At 37.6% G+C, this 10,593-nt stretch overlaps 1 non-coding gene across 1 annotated transcript; it reads left to right on the forward strand.

The window, feature by feature from the left end:
- Window positions 1–7,577: 7,577 nt before the first annotated feature.
- LOC144999091 (small nucleolar RNA R71) lies at window positions 7,578–7,684 on the forward strand. Its single transcript, XR_013660616.1, has one exon. It is a non-coding gene; the product is annotated as a small nucleolar RNA R71 (small nucleolar RNA).
- Window positions 7,685–10,593: the final 2,909 nt, after the last annotated feature.

Below are 10,593 nucleotides of genomic sequence, written 5' to 3' on the forward strand. Positions count from 1 at the left end.
ACTGACTTTTACTCATACATATATATAATGTTAGACTTTTAATGTTATATATAGTATATGGTGTATTTTACACTTTTAAAATACTAGGTAGTCAAATTTAATAATTATACCTTTAATTCAATTAAATTGTAAACCAAAACTTTTATGGATTTATTAAATCTCTTTTAATTATACACCTTAATTAATTAATAAAACCATAAGGGTGTGATTTGAACATTTCAAAACAATACTAGGGTTTTAGAATTTAACACTCCTAATTAAACCTTTTTAATCAACTTTTAAATTCCAAAACTTGAGGGAAAGTTTTGAAATATTTCAAAACAATTTAGTTTTAATCTATCTTAAAATTTCGAATTTATGACATTTAAATTAAAATTTTAAATATTAAAACTCTTGATTTAATAATTATCTTGAATTAGACTATTAATTTAATTATTAAATCATAAGGGATTATCTAAATAATGAGGAGAATTACCATTTATACATTTAAGTTATCCTAATCCCTTAAATATCTATATAGATTTCGAAAATATGGATGGATAATGCAAGATCTTGAATTACCATATATAACAATTAAAGGATAATTACAAGATATGGGATAATCCAAATCCCTAAAAATTAGGATCTTATCTTGGGGAGGAGGCAAATTTCGAAAATCAAGGGATTATAACGAACCCTAGATTTCGAAATTTAAGGGTTTAAGGAAAGGATTTGAAGATCTTATTCAAACTCTTGCAAATTAGGGTTTGCAAACCCTAATCTCAAAAAACCCTAGCCTCCTAGGGTTTATTGGCAATAAACCCTAATATATCAAGTTCATACAATTGAAACCAAACCAATGGCTCTGATACCACTGATGGGTTTTGGTCATAAGACATCCTATGTGCTCATACAAACCCTAATGCTTGGATCTAAGTTTCTCTATTGTACATGCTTTGAATCCAAGACTATAAACCCTAATTTTAACATATAAATAATCATATTAACATAAGAATGAGTTTATAATGTTACCTTGATTGTTATGTAGCAATAACAATCCCAAATCTCCTTGATTTGACTTTGGAATGCTTAGAGTCACAAGTGTCACTCCTCTAATGGCTTACAAACACCAAGAGAAAATGGAGAAGGTATAAAGAGAGAGGAGAGAGGTTAGAATACGTCCTTAGGACTCCTTGGGAACAAGTACACGAATTCTAAGGCCTTAGGGTCTTTATATAGGTGTAGAGATAGGGTTTCAGTCATTATCCTTATCTAGTTGCTTATCCACAAAGCAACCATAAGATAAGCCTTGAAAACCATTATCCTTTATCCTTTGGACGATTTCAAGGATCCTTATCTCCTTGAATTCATTCAACCCATATTTAGGATAACCATTACCATATTTTGTAACTATCACATAATTACAATTCAGCCCTTCTAGTTTAATTAATTACACTTGATCACAAAATTAATTCCTAATTAATTATTGACCAATATTAATTAAGAAAATATGATTTCTCCTTTAATATATTATTCTTATAACATATTAATAAATCATAATAACCTCTCTCTCTTTATTTATTTCTCCAATCAAGATGTTTTGGTGAAGGCAACCCAAAAGGACCATGCACCATCGGGTCAAGTACATACCAAAATAGTTATGGACTTAGACACTAATCCAACATTTGCTTGCCCTCAAGAAAATTTAAACTTAACCCTTTATAACTAACATCACATAGAACAATCCGATTCTAGCTCAGCCATAATGCCAGGACCTCAACGCATGCATTTGTGTCTAAAATTTTCCTAAAGTACCCCCATACTTTAAATACTCACAATCTTCATAAACACTCGCCCACTTCTTCCGAACAATGCTCATTTTATGCATCCCTCCGAATCCATCCTCAGAAAACCTCCTAACCTCAAGGTATTTTTGGTTGAGCAACCCAAGCATACATAATCTACAAAATTACAATTTATGATACCACTATGGAGCTCTTTTGAATTTCTTCACTTCCTTGACAATTTGATCTTTGATTTCTTTACACCATGTTTGATTTGATTTTTGGTATCTTCAACTTTTTGAATTTCTTGGAATTTTGGTTTTTGTTCTTCATGCTTTGACTTTGATGCTCCAAAAATTCTTCAAACTTTTTCTTGTAATTCTCTCTCTTTTTTTAACATGTAACTCACTTTTTTCACTCAAATCCTACATGCTTAAGCAGGGGCGCTCAACTTCAACCTTTATTGGTTAAAGATAATAATTTTCCTGGATACATTTCTGGTACACAATGCTAAACATATTGCATCCTTCAAACTAAGCGAGGTTGTGTTTTTGTTCCATGATTTCACTAAAATAAGGGAAGCCACAAATGCACTATAACGTGTGTTGGCTCAACTAAACATTTGAGCTCTTATCGGATCATCCCATGCAACACTAGCAACTATTATTATTACTAGATTTAATTTAAAAGCTTCAAAATTTACCATTATCTAGAATTTTCTTTTTCTACCCTACCCCACACTTATTTCATACAATGTCCTCATTGTATGCCTAAATATAAAAATTAAGAAAAGAGAGGAAAGGAACAGACTCCCCTGGGATAGTGGTGTGATCATTTCTAAAAGTGTGAAAAACGTGCATCTTGAATATGGACTCTGAGAAATAGAAACTTGGATCTTGAATTCGCGAGATAAGAAATATACCGGCAAAAACATGAAATCGAGCCTTCAATCTTCGAAAAATGTGGTGGAAATCTTCAAAATAGAACGAACAATGTGGGAAAACATACGCCACATTGTAAAGTAGTATAAATGAGCCAAAATAATCTCCAGAACAATGGCAAGAATACTGGTATCAACCCATGAAATAATAATATGTCAAGGGCCTTGAACTAGTGAAGAACATCGATTCACGACGTGAAGTCGCAATCACCCATATTATAGGAACCCCTGAGAACTGACTCACGACGTGAGTAACAATAGTTCATGTCGTGAGAACTGGGCAGACAGACAAACACTTAATCAAATCTTCTTTTAATGTGCACCATTCAACCCAACGTCTAATGTATTAAGACTCTTCGAAATTCACCAGTTTTTGACTCTTTCGCTAACTATCCACTCTCTCGACTCATCCCACACTTATTTTAAAATATGGGGCTCGACTCTCGACTCTAAACACTCCCGGCTAAAGACGTACGCACTTCTATCTTGATACCCTTTCTAGGCGCTCCTAGCCATTTCTGAGAAATATCAACCACAGAGCAATAAAAGTAGCATAATATCTTCATAGTTCTTACAATCCCAAAATAACACAATAAAAACAAACCAAAGAAAAACAAAATAAAACAAACAATCAATCATCCTCCTCTTCATCGTGCGCTCCACTCGTACCCGCTCTGTCACCTCCATGTCTGCCATACTCCGTCCATCTTGGGTAAATCGGGTAATGATACCCCAAATGAGGCGGCTTCTCCACTCCAAGGTGCTGGAGAACGCTCTCCATAGTCATGCCAATCCAATTGACACTCAAAGATAACTAGTCAAAATAACCAACCATGTCATTCCCAAAAGATGGTCCCACCATGGATGCGGGTGGAGGCATTGGTTGCCCGCGTTCTCCCCGTCCTCGCACATTCCTACGCCTCGGTCGTGGTTATGATTCAGGTTGGTTGGCCGGTCGATCAACATCATCATCACCCTCACCATCTGAAGGTACTATGCCCCAATGCGACCCAAAATTTCTGACCACCCGCATAGTTTCCAAATACCCCATGCCAAACTCATGCTCGTCCACACACGTCATGGAACGAGTAATATCAGGAACAACCAAATGGTATGAGCAATCCAAATATGTAACAAAGTGCCCTCCATAAATGGGGCTCCCTGGGCGCGAACTAGCGGCAGACCCAGACAGAAAACGGGCTAGAAAATACGGGATGTTGCAACACACACCAGACTGTAAGATGCACCATAAGAAGAATAAATTTTGTTTAGTCACTTTGTCTCCATGCCTCTTATGGTTCATGGAAAATGTGATGAACCGGTGGAGTAAGCGATGGATTGGGGACCGAATACTGCTCTCGGGAGACACTCCGGAATTAAACATTCCGGATGCAATACTATGCCAGAAAGAATGCCCTGTGACACCCTCCGCCTATCCTCTAGCAGCCACACTAAAAAACATACCAAACTCGGGAGTCATAGCCTCTTGTCGATCATATAGTCCAACTCTCCAAGCAAATTCAACAAGGCTGCACTCCCGGTACTCACCCCCCAAACGGAATACCAATGCTTGTGGCCAATACGGGTCTTGAACAGTTTCCTGAAATGTCACTGTTGAGAAAAACTCAACACAAAATTCCTTGTATACCCGCTCTTGTACCCGGAACAGGTTACGCCAACCAGAACAAGTAAACGAATACCCATTTCCAATAAATAACTTTGTCAAAAATGGGCCCACCCGGTCTACGAGCCCTACTTCCCTCAACCATGTCCAATTAATTGTTGGAGCAACTACGATTTCTCTGTTGTAGAGCCACCCTAATCTGTTGTTCCAACGGGTCAAGACATCTTGGGACATTGTTGCGGGAAAATTGTAAAACGGATGCAAACCCGAAACTCCAACTGGAATCTCTCTTCGGGGAGCCATTTCTGCAAAAACAGTAGCAAACATATCCAAGAGAAACAATCCAACAAATTAGTAATAAAAGAAACACAGAAAACTGTTCAGCCCAGGATTCACATTGTGAATCCTTTAAGATTCATGTCGTGAAGTCGTATCATCAGCAATGAGCATCGCAACAATCAAGGGCAAATCTGGTCATAATAGTAATGGGTTTTACTCCTATACCACTTCCAAGCATAAAGCATAAACATTCAAAGGTTATTACGGAACTTTAAAGGAGTAAATTCTACATTTCATCCAATTAAAAAACCCTAACCCTAAGTTCAATTATTAAAGAAAAAATAAGCTTAACAATTAAGAATCATTACCTTTTATGGAAGTATTACGTAAGCACAAAGAAAAATCAAGGAATTGTCGGCCAAAATCGAAGCAATGGGGACTAGGGGGGACCAGATCTCGTTTTCACTTCGTGAGGAATAAACAAAGGAAGGGTCAACTGGTTTCTAGGGATTTATTCTGTGGTCCCGTGTTTTCAAAAATTCACGTCGTGAATCCTTTAAGATTCACGTTGTGAATTTAGTCTCGGCTAAAGTTTGGGCCACGCACTCACGGGTTGATCTTGGGCCACTTATAAAACAGCTAAACTATATCATTGACTTATTACCCGGTTTATTCTCGATTCACGTCGTGAGTCCTGAAGAATTCACGTCGTGAATATTGTCTAGAAGGAAAAATTCATGGTAAATCAAATTTGACTCTCAACTAAATTCTCAATTATTACTACTTCCATTGTAGGGTCCCTACATTTAGTGTTTAATTATGTTATAATCGAGTTGGATGATATGATCTATGTTTTTAAGACTAAAACGCAAAAGAAAATAAAAAAATGCAAACCAAGCTCGGGTTGCCTCCCGAGAAGCGCTTCTTTTTCTTGGAGTCTTGAGCTGGACTCCGTGCCTCCTACGTTGAATCTTCTGAAGAGTCTACCACCAGCTGGACCTTTTGTTCCTTGAAACGTCTCTTGTAAGCTTGGACTCATCTTTTGTATGCCTTCTTTGAATTCTCCTTTTTAGCTTTGACCTCTTCTTCATCAAGCTTACATTTGGTTCCTTTAGTTTCCTCCTTGCACTCTATAGCATCCTTCTCCTCTTTTACTACTGGCTCTGTCACCCTTGAAGTAACCTCTTCTTCATCACTTGTCATCTCATCTTCCTTGCTTACCCAATAAGGTGGACTCTTGTAAGCAATGACTTCAACCAAATATGGAATAGATGCCCTTGGTTTTGTTCTTTTGACTTGATGAACTGCCCTAATCTCTTCTTCCATAAGCTTTTCCAGTTCTTCTAGTTCATTATCTTCATTGATTGTGAACACCTCTTCTTTAACATGATTCATTTGGAAGCCATCTTCTATCCCAAAAACTTATTTTTCAACTCCAACCCTCAAGGTGAGTTAGACTCTCGAATATCAACAAGAGCTCCAACAGTGTTAAGCAATGGACGACCAAGGATAATTGGAACATCAGGGTCTTCCTTCATATCTAATACTACAAAATCTATTGGAAAAATAAATTTTCCAATTTTTACTAAAATATCCTCCACAATACCCCAGGGTTGTGTCACTGAACGGTTCGTCATGTGAATAGTCATGCTTGTAGCCTTCATCTTCTGAACTTCTATCTTCTGATAAAATGAATAAGGCATCAAATTAATGCTAGCCCCAGAATCGGCTAAAGCATTAACCTTCATTTTGTTACCAAATTCATACGGAAGAGTGAGGCGTCCTGGATCCCCCATCTTCTCAGGTATCTCTCCCAACACAGCTTTTGAGCTTTGCTCACTTAGAATAACCTTAGAGTATTTCTTTAATTGGTTACGAGTGTCTATTAGATCTTGCAGTAATTTTTGATACTCGGGAAGTTTGGATAAGGACTCGACAAAGGGAGTATTAATCGGGATACCCTTCACATACTTAACAAACTCAATATGCTCTCTTTCTAGTGGCTAAGGTCAGCTCGGGAAGGAAACGACAAGGGCGGCTGATAAACCGAACCAACTTCATGATTTTTCTGTTCCTGACGGGTCCACGTTGTGAAATGATATGGTTCACGTCGTGAATTCTGATATTCAGCAGCATCTTGATTTTCGAGCTTGGGCTTCTTCAACTTTGGATCGGGCTGTTGTTGTTCTTCTTCTTAAGTGCCTCTAAGAACTCAGAGATGGCCTTTTCTTTCGTATCTATGGCCATTACATGATATTGGGTCTTCATTTCAAGATTTTTCGGGGACAACTTCTCATTAACCATAGTAGCTAGTTGACCAAGTTGTACTTCAAGGTTATTGAGGGAGGATTGCTGATTCTTTAGTAAAGTTTGATGTTCATTAATAGCAGAATTAGTAGCATCGTGTCTCTTTTCCGTGGCTTCCATAAACTTCATCAACATGGTCTCTAGATCGGGTTTCTTCTTGGCTGGTGGCGGCTCCTTTTGATAGAAGCCTCGACCTGTCTGCTTGTACTTCTCTTCTTTTTGCTTCTTATACTCTTCATATGGCAGCCACTCCTTCTTTGGTTTCCTCCAGTCTTCATCAAAATTATCCCCACTTGAGTAGCACACTTGAGCTTTTCTGTTCCCAAACTCATCTAAATTGCAGTCCTTGGTCAAGTGCGGACCACTACACCTCTCGCAACCTACTCTTATGGCATGAATTAAGTGATCCATTTGTGTCAACCTCCGGTCCATATTATTTAGCATAGCCATCATGGCTGCTATTTCTTCAGTTTGAGCTCCTCCACCACCTTTAATTCCATCCTTCCTAGGGTTGTGGTATTCGCGGGAGTGTTTCGCAAATTATATAGTTAATTCCTTGACTTCGCCTGGATTTTTCCTAGTAAGTGGTCCTTGAGAATCAAGGAGTTGTCTTGTCATCACGTTTACCCCATCATAAAATATTGATACCTCCTGTTGAATGTTAAGGTCATGTTGAGGACAATTCCTTAACAACCCTTTGTAACGGTCCTAAGCTTCGTAAAGTGACTCTCACGGGTTTTGCTCAAAATTGGCTATTACCTTTTTGAGTTTAGCAATCTTGGATGGTGGAGAATATTGATCTAAAAACTGCTCACGCATTTGAGCCCAAGTGGTTATGGTATCGGGTGCAAGTGCTTTTAACAATTCCTTTGCAGCTCCTTTAAAGGTAACGGGAAGCATCCTTAGCAAAATGGTGTCTCTATTAATATTTGGGATATTGAAGTAATCGACAATGTCATTCACTTCATCTAAGTGTTTGAATGCATCTTCGTGATCCTTTCCATAGAATGGGATATCCTTTAGTGCAGAAAGGATATGTCCCTTTAGCTCGAATGTGGAAGTGGCTGAGATGGCAGGTTGTCCTAAGCCTGGACCAACATCTTCTCGAATTCTCTTTCTGTAAGCTCCCATGGACATTTTCTCAATATTTGCCATCTCGTGCCTTGGGTCGTTCTCGGGTTCGCTCGTATGTTCTTCAAATTCGGGCTCGGTATCCTACTCGGACTTGGTTTGGAAGGGTATTTGACCCAAGTGTACAAGCTTGCTTTTACTCTTCGAGGATGAACTTGACTCCCCAGTCTTCTTCCCTGATTTCTTTGAAAACACTGATTTGAATTCTTGTAAGGGCGTCTTCTTCTTGTTAATTGCCGACTCGGGATCTTCAAGTGGTGGCACCAAATGTGTGTTTGAGCCTCTGGTCATGAACTCCTACAGATTAACTAAATAAACAAAACGTAAAACTGAACTAAAATAGACAAATAAATTAAAAACTAAGTGAAACTGAAATTCACAATTCTCACGTTGTGAATTTAACAATTCACGTCGTGAGTTCTGAAAAAAAAAAAACAGATAAAAATTTGGAAAATAGATAATAAAAACTAAAACTAAAACTTTTGCTGGAAAATTAACTTTTTTGTAGGTTTTACCCACAAAAAAGGATCTATTAACCTAAAGCAAATAAACTAAGCCGTTCCCCGCCAACGATGCCAAAAACATGATGTGCACGAAAGTACCCACTAATTTTAATATTTATAACCTAACAAACTTAACTAACTATGCACTTATAGGGAGTATACCTAGTCAGATTACAGTATAGCTTAGGTAAGTCGGGTGTTGATCACAGGGAACGGTCTCACTATTTACTATTAAATTAATCTAATTATTAACAAGCTAAAAGGTTTTTTTTTTTTCTAATTTTGCAATTTTAGATGAACTTAATTCTTTAACAACAACTTAATCAATAAATAAAATACTTCTATTAGTTCGAATCCACTTTCACTTAATGGTTATACATTAGTTATAACTATTACTGTTGGTGACCAATTAAGATAGTATTAGTAGTTTAGTTCTAACTCTACTAATTATTAATCAATTCATGTAATTCTATTTATGTTCATACAATAGTTAACACATAATCAATTATTAAGTATGATTGGAGCCATGAAATATTGATTAATCAAAACACAATTATGGTCATAACATGAGTTCTCTAACACAACTTAATTTAATTATTCAATTACTATTCTAAGATTGGTTTGATCTTAGCTCCAATAACTAGTTTTCACTATATTATTAGGTATTCAAGTTCATGTAGCTTTGTGTTCACTAACTACACAGAACAAGGATTCAAAGCAATTAAATAACTAATTCAAGCATGCTATGTAAAATCAATTAACGCAAGCATATCACCAACAATTAAAGTCAACTCTAATGCATTAAAACCATGAGTTCCAGCTTCATCTAGCTAATAGAAGCAACTAGATTTAGCTGGACATATTAATAGTTAAACAAACAAATGTTATAATCCAAAACATATTAAAGTGTACCAAACTATGAATCAATTTATGTACTTTTACTTCCTTGGTGTTGAAACCAGCTTCCTGGTACTTTTTTTCTCTGATTTTCGTCTTTAGGAACCCTTCTCAGCCACCAAAAAAGCTTTTTAATCGTAATGGTTAAGGATATATATATATATATATATATATATATATATATATATATATATATATATATATATATATATATAGTTGATGATTTTCCTCATTCACGTCGTGAATCAGCTGATCCATAAGGCACCTTAAACTCTTATGGTCTGTGTAAATAATACAGCGGACCCCATAGAGGTAATGACGACAAATATTGAGGGCGAAAACAACTGCCCCCAACTCCATGTCATGTGTCAGATAGTTCGCCTCATTAGGCTTTAGCTGCCTCAAAGCGTAGGCGATAACATGCCCCCCTCTTTATGAATACCACGCCCAAACCTGAGATGAATGCATCGCAATACACAATAAAATCCTCCATTCCCTCTGGCAGGGCTAAGATTGGCACCTCGCACAACTTCTGTCTTAATATCTCGAATGCGGCCTGCTGCGCATGCCCCCAATGAAAGACCACGACCTTCCTTGTCAATCGGTTCAAGGGCACAACTATCTTGGAGATGTCCTGAATGAATCTCCCATAATAACCTGCCAGTCCCAAGAAGCTCCAAATCTCAAATGGAGACCTCGGGACCTCCTACCTCATCACAACCTCCACTTTGGACGGGTCGACTGAAATCCTGTTCTGGTTGACAAGGTGCCCAAGAAACTGCACCTCACGCAACCAGAACTCACACTTTGAGAACTTGGTATACAAGCTATCCCTCCTTAGAGTGTCCAACACCTCCCGCAAGTGCTTCTCATGCTGCTCCCGAGTCTTTGAATAAACCAAGATGTCATCAATGAAAACTATCACATATCAGTCTAACATCGGTCTGCACACACAGTTCATGAGATCCATGAACGCGGCTGGAGCATTGTGAGCCCGAAACACATCACCACAAACTCATAGTGACCATATCATGTCCAAAAGGCAGTCTTCTGCCTATCCTCCTCTCTGACCCTCATCTGATGATATCCTGAACACAAATCAATCTTGGAGAACCAAGATGCTCCTTGAAGCTGTTCAAAGAGATCATC

The sequence above is a fragment of the Lactuca saligna genome, chromosome 5 (assembly GCF_052625555.1).
Source record: "Lactuca saligna cultivar CGN05327 chromosome 5, ASM5262555v1, whole genome shotgun sequence".
In the NCBI taxonomy this organism is placed as follows: domain Eukaryota; kingdom Viridiplantae; phylum Streptophyta; class Magnoliopsida; order Asterales; family Asteraceae; genus Lactuca; species Lactuca saligna.